Here is a 12,292-nt window from a genome sequence, read left to right on the forward strand (position 1 = left end):
CAGTTTTTATCTATTCCAAAACACATTATAATCCATATATATAAAATCAGACAGGATGAACCTATAAATTATTTTATATGTCAAGTTTTTTTCCCCCTCAAGCTGTTGTTTATTCTGTGCTCACAGGTTCATCTCCAGAACCATCTGTCTCAGTACTTGATCAAACAGATGACCAGGCTTTTCTAGAGTGTAAAGTTCAAGGTGCTTTTCCAGAACCTAAAGTCCAGTGGTTGGACAGTGATAACAACACAGTTCCTGCTGAAGAAACACAAGTCACAGAAAGTGAAGGAAAATACAACATCATCCTCAAGGCCACTGTGACAAAGTCTGATGTCTATCGTTGTGTTTCCACACAAGAAGAAATCTGCCATCAGCTTGATCGAAAAACAAAAGTAACTTTGCAAGGTGAGTGTTTATTTGAATCTTCAGTTGTTATCATTTATTTTTAAACTCTATTCTCCAATAATTTCTTCTTGAGGTGTTTCTAATATTGTGGCCATCCCATACTAATACATTAGTGGAGCAGATTATTAAGAACTCCACTCAGGATAAAACAACACAACACATCACTGATTCTGACCTCAGTAGTTCAACATACAGTCACTGGCCAGTTTATTAGGTACAGCAGTGAATTCATTCTAATATAACAGTCCTGCTCTAAATCTAGTCTCCATGAAGGTTCTGGTGTTCAGCTTTAGTTTCTAATCACTGACACATGTTGATTCCACTGTGTTTTCATTTTGATACTATACTATTTAATACCTTTGCACTGACACATGTTCCTATTGTTCTGACATTGTAGTCAGTGGCTAGACTAAATAACAGAAACACTTTAGTGTTTAGTTCAGTCCAATTTATCATCACCACAAACTCCATCCTCCACACTGATCCTCCAGGTGAATCTTAACGGTATGAATGAATAATTTCAAGAACATGAACATAAAGGAAGAAATAAGAGGAGGAATCAGTCACACTCAGACTCTAAAATAGATTCAGAAACAGCTGATACAATCTCATCTGTAGAAGAAGAAAAACAACATGAGAATTTGTCACATTTTAAAGAGGAATTTGAAACAGAAGAATGAATAAATAATTATTAAAATGTAATAAAACTGAAGAACTATGGATCCATATGTGTCTCTAAAATATACTGAAGTTCTTATTGTCTGTAATTAGAGATTAGACGGAGACTTTAATCAACCAGGTCACACATGAATCACAGAACAAACAACATGAAGGCTCCAGCATGAAGGAGCTTTCAGTCATTCATCATTTTATTCAAACTAAAAACTAAACTTTAACTCTAAATATGAACAATGACAGCACCAGGTAATAAAATAATACATGGAAACATAAACGCTCAGTTTACAGTTTAATTATTAACATGTGATTAGTTCTCGTTGTTTGCAGTGAAGCTCCTAAATATCAAACATGTGAAAAAATAAGTCCATCACATTGAAACTGTGTCTATTAATGACATTTATTTTAGACCTTTTCCTTATTTAAATAAAAACATTGATGTCACCTTCAGATCCATCAGATCAGAATCAGCTGTTCCACATTAGCTCCAGTGATTTGAGGCTCGATAGAGAGCGACAGGTGGAACCTTCTTCATCTAAACCTCTGCTGGTCTCTTTGATACTGAAGCGTTATTAGGCCTAGATATAAAGAGCTCTCTAAGGCCTTCACACAGAAACGTTGTGGACGTCTTTGAGTCCGTAAAGGGATTTAAAATAAATCATTCCACTGTAAGAATATCATCTACAAGTGGTGAAGAGGTCAGATATCTCCACCAGCTCCTCCAGGACTGACTGATTCATCAAATTTAGCCCAAAGTCAGACGACGTTTCTCAGCATGTCTCAGTTTCTGTTCTAGTGAAACATCCTCAGTCGCTGCCCAAGTTCTGAACCAAGTAAAGTCCAGATACCTGCATGTGTTCTTACCCCGTCTCTTTTATCGAGGAGCATCAGGAGGTAACTAGTGTGGACTTGGTTCAGACTGATATCCCAGAATATCAGATATCCCACACTGTGTCCTCGAGTTGTTCACTTCAGAGTCAAACTTGTCAAGTCTGAACTACAATGAACTAAAAAGAAAGAACCAGAAAGAGATTCATAAATCTGAGCTGCATGGAGGAGAAAAAGCCTCTGGTGTCTAAAAAGAACTGAATCAGAGCTACAGTTAGTCAGTGAACATGCAGACAAAGACCAGGTCCTCTGGAAGAATGAGCTCTGGACACATGAGTCAAAGACACAAATTGTTTGTTCACAGTAACAGTCGACGTGTTTGGAGATTTTTCAGGAGACTGATTATCATTCCTATGTATTTACTGAATATTCTTCCATCTCTAATTCTTGTACATTTGTTCAGATACTTACACTATTTTCTATTTTATTTTATTAGATATTACTTATATTTTATTTAGTTTTAACCCTCTAGAGCCTCTAGTCGATGGTGATGATTGTTTTGTAAATGGTCGTAAATAGTTGTGCAAAAAATACCTGATTCGTTTCCTGCATTTCAATAGGAAATAGTTGCAAATAACTTTGGTCTTTGCTAAATATGTGCATAAACCTTTGAAAGTTAGTTTAGATTTGTATTTCTAAGTTATAAAAATGGTTCATTAAGCATGTTTGTGGTTTTCACAGTGAAAAACAAACTTTGTCCTAATGCGATTTTATGGTTTTAGTTTGGTTTTAGGTTTAACGTGTTAATACATTATCAAAATGAAAAAAAAAAAAAAAAATGTAAAGTCACACATGAAACAAAACAGGATGAAATATAAAGATAAAACCAAAAGTAGCCAAGAAGCAGTTAAACTCTGAGCTCTAGAGAGTTAATCTTAGTTTATTTTATCTTTCTTTTTACTTGTGGTTCTTAAGACTGTGACCAAACAATGTCCCTTGTGGATCATTAAAGTTTATCTAAGTCTCAGTCTAAGAAGCTCAGTATCAAAGAGTGACTGGAGATAACGTGAGGACATGTGTCTGAAAGATGAAGTGAACCTTTGAACAGAATAATGATCCTAAACTAACAAATCCACCAAGGAACAGCTCAGAAAGATGAAATGGACCCAGATTTAATCCATTAAATGCTGTGGAGGAATTTAAGACGACCAGAAAACCTTCAAACATTTTAAACCTGGAGGAATTTATCTGGAAGAGTGAAAATGTCTCAGTTACACATAAAACCTACGAGAAGTTAAATCTGCTGAAGGTGCAGAAGGTTTAGTTCCTGGAATATTACATCTGTTGATGTTTCTGTTCAATAGATGATTTAAAAAAGAAGAATTTTCCTTGTGGTGTTGTTCAAATAGACACATTTATCTGGAGACCAGTTTCAAAGAACATCACATACTTGTTTGTCTAAATACGTTAAATGTGATGAACTTATTTCCTCCACAATGACTGCAGCTTCCTAACAACTGCTTCATTCACTGCAGGAGAACTGAAGAAAAAACACAATTAGGTTTTGACTTAAAGAGAAGAAGGACATAAAATAGAGCTCAGAAAATATCTGAGTAATAAACAGGAAACATTTTATTTTATTTTCCTCAGTTTTATCTCATTGAGAAGTTGATGGTTTCACACAAATGTTTCGAACATGTAATTTATTTTCTCTTTTACATCTTAGAAAAAAAAGAACCAGAGATCATCATCCAAGGTGAGTCCTGATTCTGACGTTACTGAAGATCTCACCTGTAGATTCACCTCTTGTCTTGTTATGAGTTTTTTTTCTTGACATGTAAATTATTTAGAACATTAATGGTTTCCAGTTTTAAAGGGAAATTAAAACAAAATATCCTCCAGTTAAACCTCTGATCAGCTGCAGTTTGGTTCAAATGAATAACTGCAATTGATTTATAATGTGAACAGTTTTCATTTAAATTTATAATTCATGATCAAAAATCTCACTTAGTCAACTCCTCTGTAAACTACTGGACTAAATTCTACCTTTTATAAAATGTTATGTTCTCGTTGACACGGTCAGAAATTTGGCTCCTTTCTGATCGTCCTCCAGTAAAACTCCAATAAGAAGCATCATCAGATGAAGATGTCTCTGAGATGTAGTCCAGAGTCCATCCCAGCCTGGGCTCAGGGTGGAGAAAACCTCCAGACAGACTGTCAGACATGTTTTCACATCTCAGGATCACAGCAGGAGGAAAAGCACAAGTCACATGGAAAAGGCTAAAGTAGAGAGGCAGGACAGAGATTCAAAGCTCCTTCATACTGATGAACAACACGTCTCAGAAAGAGGAGGATGCTACAACATCAGCCTCCTCACTACTGACACCAAAACCTAAAGCAAGCTGTTAGCTGTGAACCCAAGCAGGAGGAAACTGGACATTAGATCCATGCTGACATCACTGAGCCTGCTTTTAATCTGCACTGACTGCTACAGTTTAGATTTCAGGACCATCAACACATGCTGCTGTTCTCTCTGACTGTGTTACATCAACTTCATGTCTTCTATTTCAGGGTTCTCTGTTGGAGTGGTTGCTGCTCTTGTTGTTATCATTGTTATTCTCGTCATTGTTCTTGCTGTTGTTCTTTACTTCAAAAGAAAATATAAAGGTAAGTTTAACTAATTCTTATTCTACCAGTAAATCTGATCAGACATCATCTTCTTCTTCCTCTGTTTCCATGTCCAGAGTGTTGACAGTAGTTTAGTGAGAAATGAAACCTTGTGTTCATGTTTCCACTCATGATGACTGTGTGTGATTGCTGTAATCCTTCCTCCTGTTCATACTGATCCTAACATGGACAGGACACAGTCTCCAGTCCTCATTCTATTATCTGGACTTCATGTGAGGCTTTCAGCAGTCTGACTTCATCCACTGGATATTTGTCAAAGTTTTCTCCTTCATCAAACCAAATGTCCTTTCAGTCTTTCTCTTCCTTTAAGTTCTAAAGTGACAGTAACTTGTGAAGAGAGACACTTGATTTGAGTCTGACTGAGACTGATGAAGCTTCATCTGAACTTTACAATCTGGTTTAGTTCACAATGAGGATTGTGGCTTTTGACCACTATCACAGGAGGAAGTATGAACAAGGGGATGATTTATCATTTCTGATACTAAAACACCTTTAGGTGTTTCCATCTTGAAAACCTTTCTCCACTCATCCTCTTAACTTACATATGTTTATTTTCTTTCCTGCAGGCACAGGTAGTGTAGTTTAAGAAAAGGAAACTCATCATCCACTGAAAAAAAAGGAGGGTCGACAGCTGGACCAATAAGTCACCTCATGACTTCTCTGTTTCACTTTAGTCTTTTTTTATTCATGTGAGGACCACTGAAACTATTCTTTGACTCATCTTTTGTTCTCATTCAGGAGATTTATTTATTTATTTATTTTTTAAAGTTCAGGTTCATGTTAACAAAAGAAGTATGTTTCTCTATTAACACTGAGGTTCTGCTGTGTCTCATTGTGACTCTTGATGCTGTTGATGCTCATTCATGCAGGTGGTATAATGTGACTTTGATTTATTTTATTTTAACATGAGTCTCTCATGTACAGTTATGAACAGAAACACTATGCTCTTGTTGACTATGATATTTGAATATATATATGCATTTCATTTAGTGGTTCAGCTCAAGACTATTATTTCCTTTTAATAAGATGAATAATCAATTCATGATTCAGTTGTTCCTTCAGCCTTTCAATGATCACAATCCAAAGACAATAACTTGAATTAAAATATAAATTGTAAAAAAAAAAAAAAAAAAAGAAAAAAAAGCAGATGATTTAAACACATCAATTATTTAATTTAATTGAGTCATTGATGAATGACTTCAGTTCTGATTTTGTTAAGTGATGATGCATTTTTTGATTATCATGTAGTTTCATGCTGTGCTTTATTATTTCTATCAGGATGTTAAAATAAAACATGACAATAATCAAAGTGTTTCTTTGTGTGATCAGACCTTGATGAGAGAAACGAGGCCCCCTGGTGGCTGACTGCAGTACAGGACATAAAGCCCATTCTCTTCATGTTTGGAAAATGAATTTAAACTAAGAAATTAAAGTAAATGTCAAATAATATGCAGCCTCACACACACACGCACGTGCACACACACACACACACACACACATGCACGCACACACACACACACACACACACACACATCACTTCAGGAACAACTAAAAAAAAAAAAAAAACAACAGCACAAGGTGTTGCCTTGGCCTGTATAACAAATAGGAAATAGGTGGCCTCAATTAAGTGTAGTTGCTTATAAGTAACCCTTTTCATTTAGGTAAGATTTCCCTGCAGAATTTTATTTAAAAAAAAAACAAGAGCGCCACCTACTGTAGATTTCAGGTAGTACCCACTGAACACAAATGCCTACATATGTGACAAACGGCTGTAACATACCGGCCCTTAATTGTAAATGGCAAAAGACATTACAATTCCCTTCAAATCAAATTATTACAGAGCTATAACACCAGTAATACACACAAATTATACCAAACAATACTCAATATTTGTACACATAACCTGGTTTCTCTCAGAGGTCATCATAATTTTGATGCAACTTGCTGCTTCCTGTAATAGGCCTAGCTTAGTAATGGGTCTTTCGAAAATGTTTGTCTTTGTCTGGAGACGTACAGAGCGTACCAGACACTTTTAGTTGAGGAAAGTTTCCACAACTCTGCCAAGAAGACAAGATCCACGTGGAGCAGCAGAATCCATCACAATGTCACATCACAACAACAATGTTTCCAGGAACAAAATTTCTCCTTTTCTGATTCCATTTTTGGGGTTCTTGAAGAAGAGGAAGGTACTCCTGTACCCACTGTTTCCAAAATAAATCTGCGATGTATTGGACTTGCCGCCATCTCCTCTTCACATACGCATCATCCTTACTAAATAGACCAGGTGACAAGACTGGTTTCCCTTTCATCAGGAGAATGTGATTAGGAGTGAGTGGTTCAAAATTAGTGGGATCATCTGAGAGCTTAGTGAGGGGACGACCACTCATATAGCCTCAACCTCGCACAAAACAGTGTGGAGCCCATCATCATCCAGAGTTTGCAGATGTAACACAGAGGTGAGAACTTTCCTTACCATACGAATGACACGTTCCCAGACACCACCATGGTGTGATGCTGCAGGGGGGTTAAAGTTCCACTGGATGCCATCTTGCAATAACACTCTCTGTATCTGGTTGTGATTTAGAGAAGCAAGTGCTCCTCTCAGCTCTTTCTCAGCTCCCACAATGTTTGTAACATTATCTGAGTGCATAGAAGATACTTGTCCTCTTCAGTTGATGAACCTTCTTAACGCATTAATACATGTGTCAGTATCCAAGGATAAAGCCACTTCCAAATGAACAGCTCTGCTTGCCAAACATGTAAAGATGACATCATACCATTTACACACACCTCGACCTCTCTTCACTTCTAAAGGCCCAAAGTAATATTTGTGAAGGGAGGGAAATCGGGAAGGAGCCTTTCCTTCTCTTTGTATCGTCTGCAGAAGCTGCACTGTGATATGATTTTTCTCACAGCTGAAATGGCGCTTGTTATCCAGAACTTCTTTCTCAACCTTGACAGCGCGTGATTTCTTCCACCATGGCCAACTTGTTGGTGCATGTGTCTTAATATGAGTGTGGAGATGTGTTGATCTTTCGACAAGATGAGTGGATGCTTTACCTCTTCTGGTAAAGCTGCCTTACTCAATCGGCCTCCAATTCTCACAAGTCTATCCTCCAGACATGGGTCCATTTTGTAAATAGAACTATCTTGTGGAACACATTTTCCAGCTGACAGGGCAGTAATCTCCTCTTTGAACCTTTTCTGCTGACTGTAACAAATGATGGAAACTTCAGCATCCAAAAGATTCTCAGCTGACAAAGTTCAACTCATTGCTTGTTTGGCCCTCTCCACCTCCAGTGACACATGTGCTTCAGCTACATCCTTTCTATTGAACTCAAGGGCATGCAGTTCCTTTCTCTTTCGCTTTAACTGCAGAAGAATCCTCTTTCATTTGAGAAACCACGCAACTGCCACCTTAAGTTTCCTCCAGTCGGAAAAGTATAATAGGAGCTGTTCTGTTGCATTAGGGGAGTCCTGTGTAATTATTGTGTTTACTGTGGCATACCTTTTGACCTCTACATCATCGGCCGCAATTATGGCCTTTGTGATGTCTGAAGGCCAATCCTTTTCTGGGTCAAAGAGAAACCTTGGGCCTTCAATCCAACTACCTTCAACAGATCTCCAACCTTCATCCCTCTAGAGGCGCAGTCAGCAGGGTTGTCTTTAGTATTGATGTACCTCCACTGAAAGACATGAGTTGCATCTCTGATGGTTGACACCTGATTCACCACAAATGTGTGGAAACGTCTGTCCTCATTTCTTATGTACTTGAGTACTGAAGTACTATCTGTCCAGAAAGTTGAACGATCCAGTGTCAGCACCAATTCTGCTTTTAACATCTGATCCACTCCAACAGTGAGGACAGCAGCTGTAAACTCCAGACGAGGAATGGTTATCTGTTTCAGTGGGGTGACTCTTGCCTTTCCCAACAGGAAGGAGACATGGACCTGGCTTTCACTGATTTCAACTCTGAGGTAGGTGACAGTGCCAAATCCATCTTCACTGGCATCAGAAAAGTTGTGCAGCTCTGCTTTAATGGGCTGTCCAAAGTGTTTGGGCTTAATGCATCTCTTCACTTTGAATGAAGCCAACCCTTTCAGATCCTCCAGCCATCCTGTCCACTGATGACCAATGTCTGCAGGTATGTTGTCATCCCACCCACAATGTCTGCGACAGAGCTCTTTCAACATAACCTTTGCTGGCAGTGTCACTGGTGGAAGACACCCCAAGGGATCATAAACTGAACAGATTGAACAGAATGAACAGAACAGAACTGCTCTGTGCTTGCTCTTTCACCATCATTTTGAATTTGAATGTGTCCGACTCCACACACCACTGCAGTCCAAGGGCTCTCTCAACTGGAAGCTCATCTCTATCCAAATCCAGTTCTTTCCAGTCTTTAGCTCTATGCTCCTCTTCAATGGTTTGCAGCACTGTCCGGCATCCCAATCCATTTTGTCAAAGTAAAGCCTCCCTTTATGCAGAGGTCCATGAGAGCTTTAACCATCACAATGGCCTCTTCCTCTGAGGGCAAACTCTTCAAACGGTCATCAAAATAAAAATTTTGCCTGACCGTTTTCACCTCTGATGGAAAGTGTGCACAGTTGTCTTCTGCTGTCCTCCTGAGTGCATAACTGGCACAACTTGGAGATGAGACTGCTCCAAACAAAGGAACTGTCATCCGATATTACACAATTTCTTGGCTCAATTTACCAACAGGCCACCATAGGAAGCGAAGAAAGTCCTTGTCCTCTTCAGCCACTTTAACCTGGTAGAACATGTGTCCCAAGAACGCCACTGGCTCCTGTCTGAATCTGGAAAGGACTCCTAGCAGTCAACAGCTGGTTTCTTGGGCCTTAAAGAAGCTGGCTGTTGAGTGAGGCACCTTTAAACTCAACTCAACAGTCAAACACAACACGCAAAGTACCCTTTCTTGGATGACGCACACCATGATGGGGAATATACTAAACTTTTCCATTTTCTCCATCCAGTTGATGTTGAGGCACTTTCTCTGCATAGCCTTTCCTTATAACATCAGTAAAGAAACTGGTGTATTCCTCATAAAACAGTTCATCTTTTCTGAACTTACCCTTCAGTCCTAGCAGCCTTTGCTTGACCATGCTAAGATTATTGGGAAGAGTGAGCTGCTCTTTCCTAAAGGGCATTTTGATACTGTAATGACCATCCTGAAGCTGTGCTGACTCATCCATAATCTTTAAGAATCTGATGTCTTCCCTTGACATTGCTTTTTCCTCTGTACTTCAATCATTGAAATCGTGATTGTACTGGTTGTTCAACATCACCTCCAGCTTACACACAGAAATCCTGTTGACATCAGCCACTGAGAACCCGGTTTTATGTTTGCTGTTCTCTCCGTCTTGAAGGGGACCCTTAACTACCAAACCAAGTACAGTTCTTACTGCATACGGGCCATTCCCTTGGCTATTGACAACTTCCCAGGGTTCCAATACCTTTAGGATGTTGGTACCAATCAACATGTCAACATTGGCGTGTATGCAGGGAATCTGAACTTCAGAGACGTAAGACCACTGTGACAGCTCTTCCTGTGAGATAATGTTGTTGGGGGTCACAGGTATTTTTCTTTGAGTGAGAACTTCTGGGAGACTGTGGTGTATTGATTCACCATCTATTTAATTTACCAGCTAGTTATTGTATGGTAACTATGTTCATGATCTATGTTAGGTAGATCTATGTGTAACCAGACAGGTCAAGATGCTGCGCACATGCGCATTGTTCAGTGAAGCGTTATTGCGAATTAAACAAGCCTAAAACAGCACGTCGGCCTCTCTCTCGTTAATATACAACATTGACGACGAGGATAAAAACCTGTTTTCTTTACGGGGAAGGAAAGACACGCGGGGTCGGTACTAGTGAGTACAATGGCCCTGTTTGGAAGAATTGATGAGTTTAAGCAGGAAAACGAGCCATGGTCAGCTTATATTGAACGGCTTGAACAGTTTTTTGAAGCTAACGACATTGCCGAGGAGAAGCAAGTTGCCACGCTATTGAGTGTAATGGGCGCAACTACATACGGACTTTTGAGAAATTTAGTACAGCCTCTCAAGCCCAATGACAAGACGTTTGATGAGATAGTGACTGTTTTAAAGCAACATTTTGAGCCGAAGCCGTTGTTGGTGGCAGAGAGATTTCGCTTCAACAGGTGCAATCAAAAAGCTATCCAACCGGTCGAACAGTACGTAGCGCAGCTGTAGCAGTTTGCCGCCAACTGTGAGTTCGGCGCGAACCTGGACGCATCACTACGAGATTGGTTCGTCAGTGGAATAAGAAACGAACCTGCCAGCGGAGGTTACTCTCCGAAAATGACCTCACGTTTGCCAAAGCGTTTGAGATCGCCCTCAACATGGAGACGGCCGACAGGGATGCACGTCAGTTGAGAGGGATGGAGAGCGACACAGGTGGAGCTGCAAGCGTCCACGAGGTGAAGCTGCAAAGAGCCAGGAACTGTCACAGGTGCAATGGAAAAAATCACAATGCAAATGAGTGCCATTTTATAGAGACTAAATGCCATAACTGTGGAAAGGTTGGACACCGATAGTCCCGGTGGCAAAGAAGGATCAGTCACTTCGCCTGTGTGGTGATTATAAGGTGTCAGTTAATCAGGTACTTAAAACAGACACCTACCCCTTACCTCGCTTAGAAGAGCTTTTAGCTGACCTTAGTGGAGGTGAGATTTTCTCTAAGATTGATTTAGCAGCAGCTGGTTTTGAATATGTAGGTTTGTGTGTTCACTTAAACATAATAAAAGTAGTTTTATTTCTGTGATGATTTCCATCTGTAGCACCTTTTACATACTATATTATTACATTTAGATAAAATTTCACTACAAATACTAATATTGAGATTTAGAAGAGCACACTAAGCAAGAACAGTGTAGAAGTAGCTATATTTCCAGTTTACATATGAAACACTGTGGAATTGTTGGACACTGAGCAGTTAGGTGAGAATGTTTCAACTCAACCTGCACCAGGACTCATGGAGATGTGAGGAAGTCTTGTACAGTTTCAGGGGACAGAAAAGGTTCAGGATAAGGACTTAGCTTTACACATTACTCTAAGAATGACTGAGATCATTCACATTAGGAGATCAGCTTCTTGTTCATGAGGGGAAGTTAAAATGTTTAAATGACAAACAGCATCACCTCTTCACCCAGACTCTGTTAAATGTCTTCTAGTTTGTGGAAGTTTGTCTGTGGACCTTCATGGTCTTAATTTCCCCAATGAGCAACACCTGAGGAGGTGTGGACGAAGACATGGATGAAGAGGACAGAGAGGACAACACACTGCTGTGCAAGGTCGTGTTTTCTTTAATTAATAAATAAACAGTTTATTTTTGTTTCTCTGACTTATCTCTCTTGTTATTTTTTATTCTCTCTTCAGACTTTGAAATCTCTCTCATGGTCACTTCCTTCACACAAACTTTGTTCCTATCCCAAGCCCAAACATCTCAACTAATATAAGCCTGAACCCTAGAACCATACAACCTAGTTACAAGCTTTGACCCTCAAAACACTGTGGGCCAGCTACAATGTTCCCACAACATTAGTTTGCTATGAAAGACTGACACTGACAACTTCATAAACACAAGACCACACACACACACTGGCTGTATGGAGTGAGAGCAAAGATTTTATGCTTTTTACATCGAGTTGATC

The 12,292-nt window shown here is 39.3% G+C and overlaps 1 protein-coding gene and 1 long non-coding RNA gene across 3 annotated transcripts in view; both read left to right on the plus strand.

The window, feature by feature from the left end:
• The window catches only part of LOC125006973 (butyrophilin subfamily 3 member A2-like), a 92,786-nt gene that overhangs the window by 55,542 nt on the left and 24,952 nt on the right, over positions 1 to 12,292 (plus strand). The window lies entirely within an intron of this gene.
• LOC125006977 lies at positions 3,678 to 5,905 on the plus strand. Its single transcript, XR_007112632.1, has 2 exons — positions 3,678 to 4,575; positions 5,163 to 5,905. It is a non-coding gene; the product is annotated as an uncharacterized LOC125006977 (long non-coding RNA).

Source organism: Mugil cephalus, chromosome 4 (assembly GCF_022458985.1).
Source record: "Mugil cephalus isolate CIBA_MC_2020 chromosome 4, CIBA_Mcephalus_1.1, whole genome shotgun sequence".
NCBI classification, from domain to species: Eukaryota; Metazoa; Chordata; class Actinopteri; order Mugiliformes; family Mugilidae; genus Mugil; species Mugil cephalus.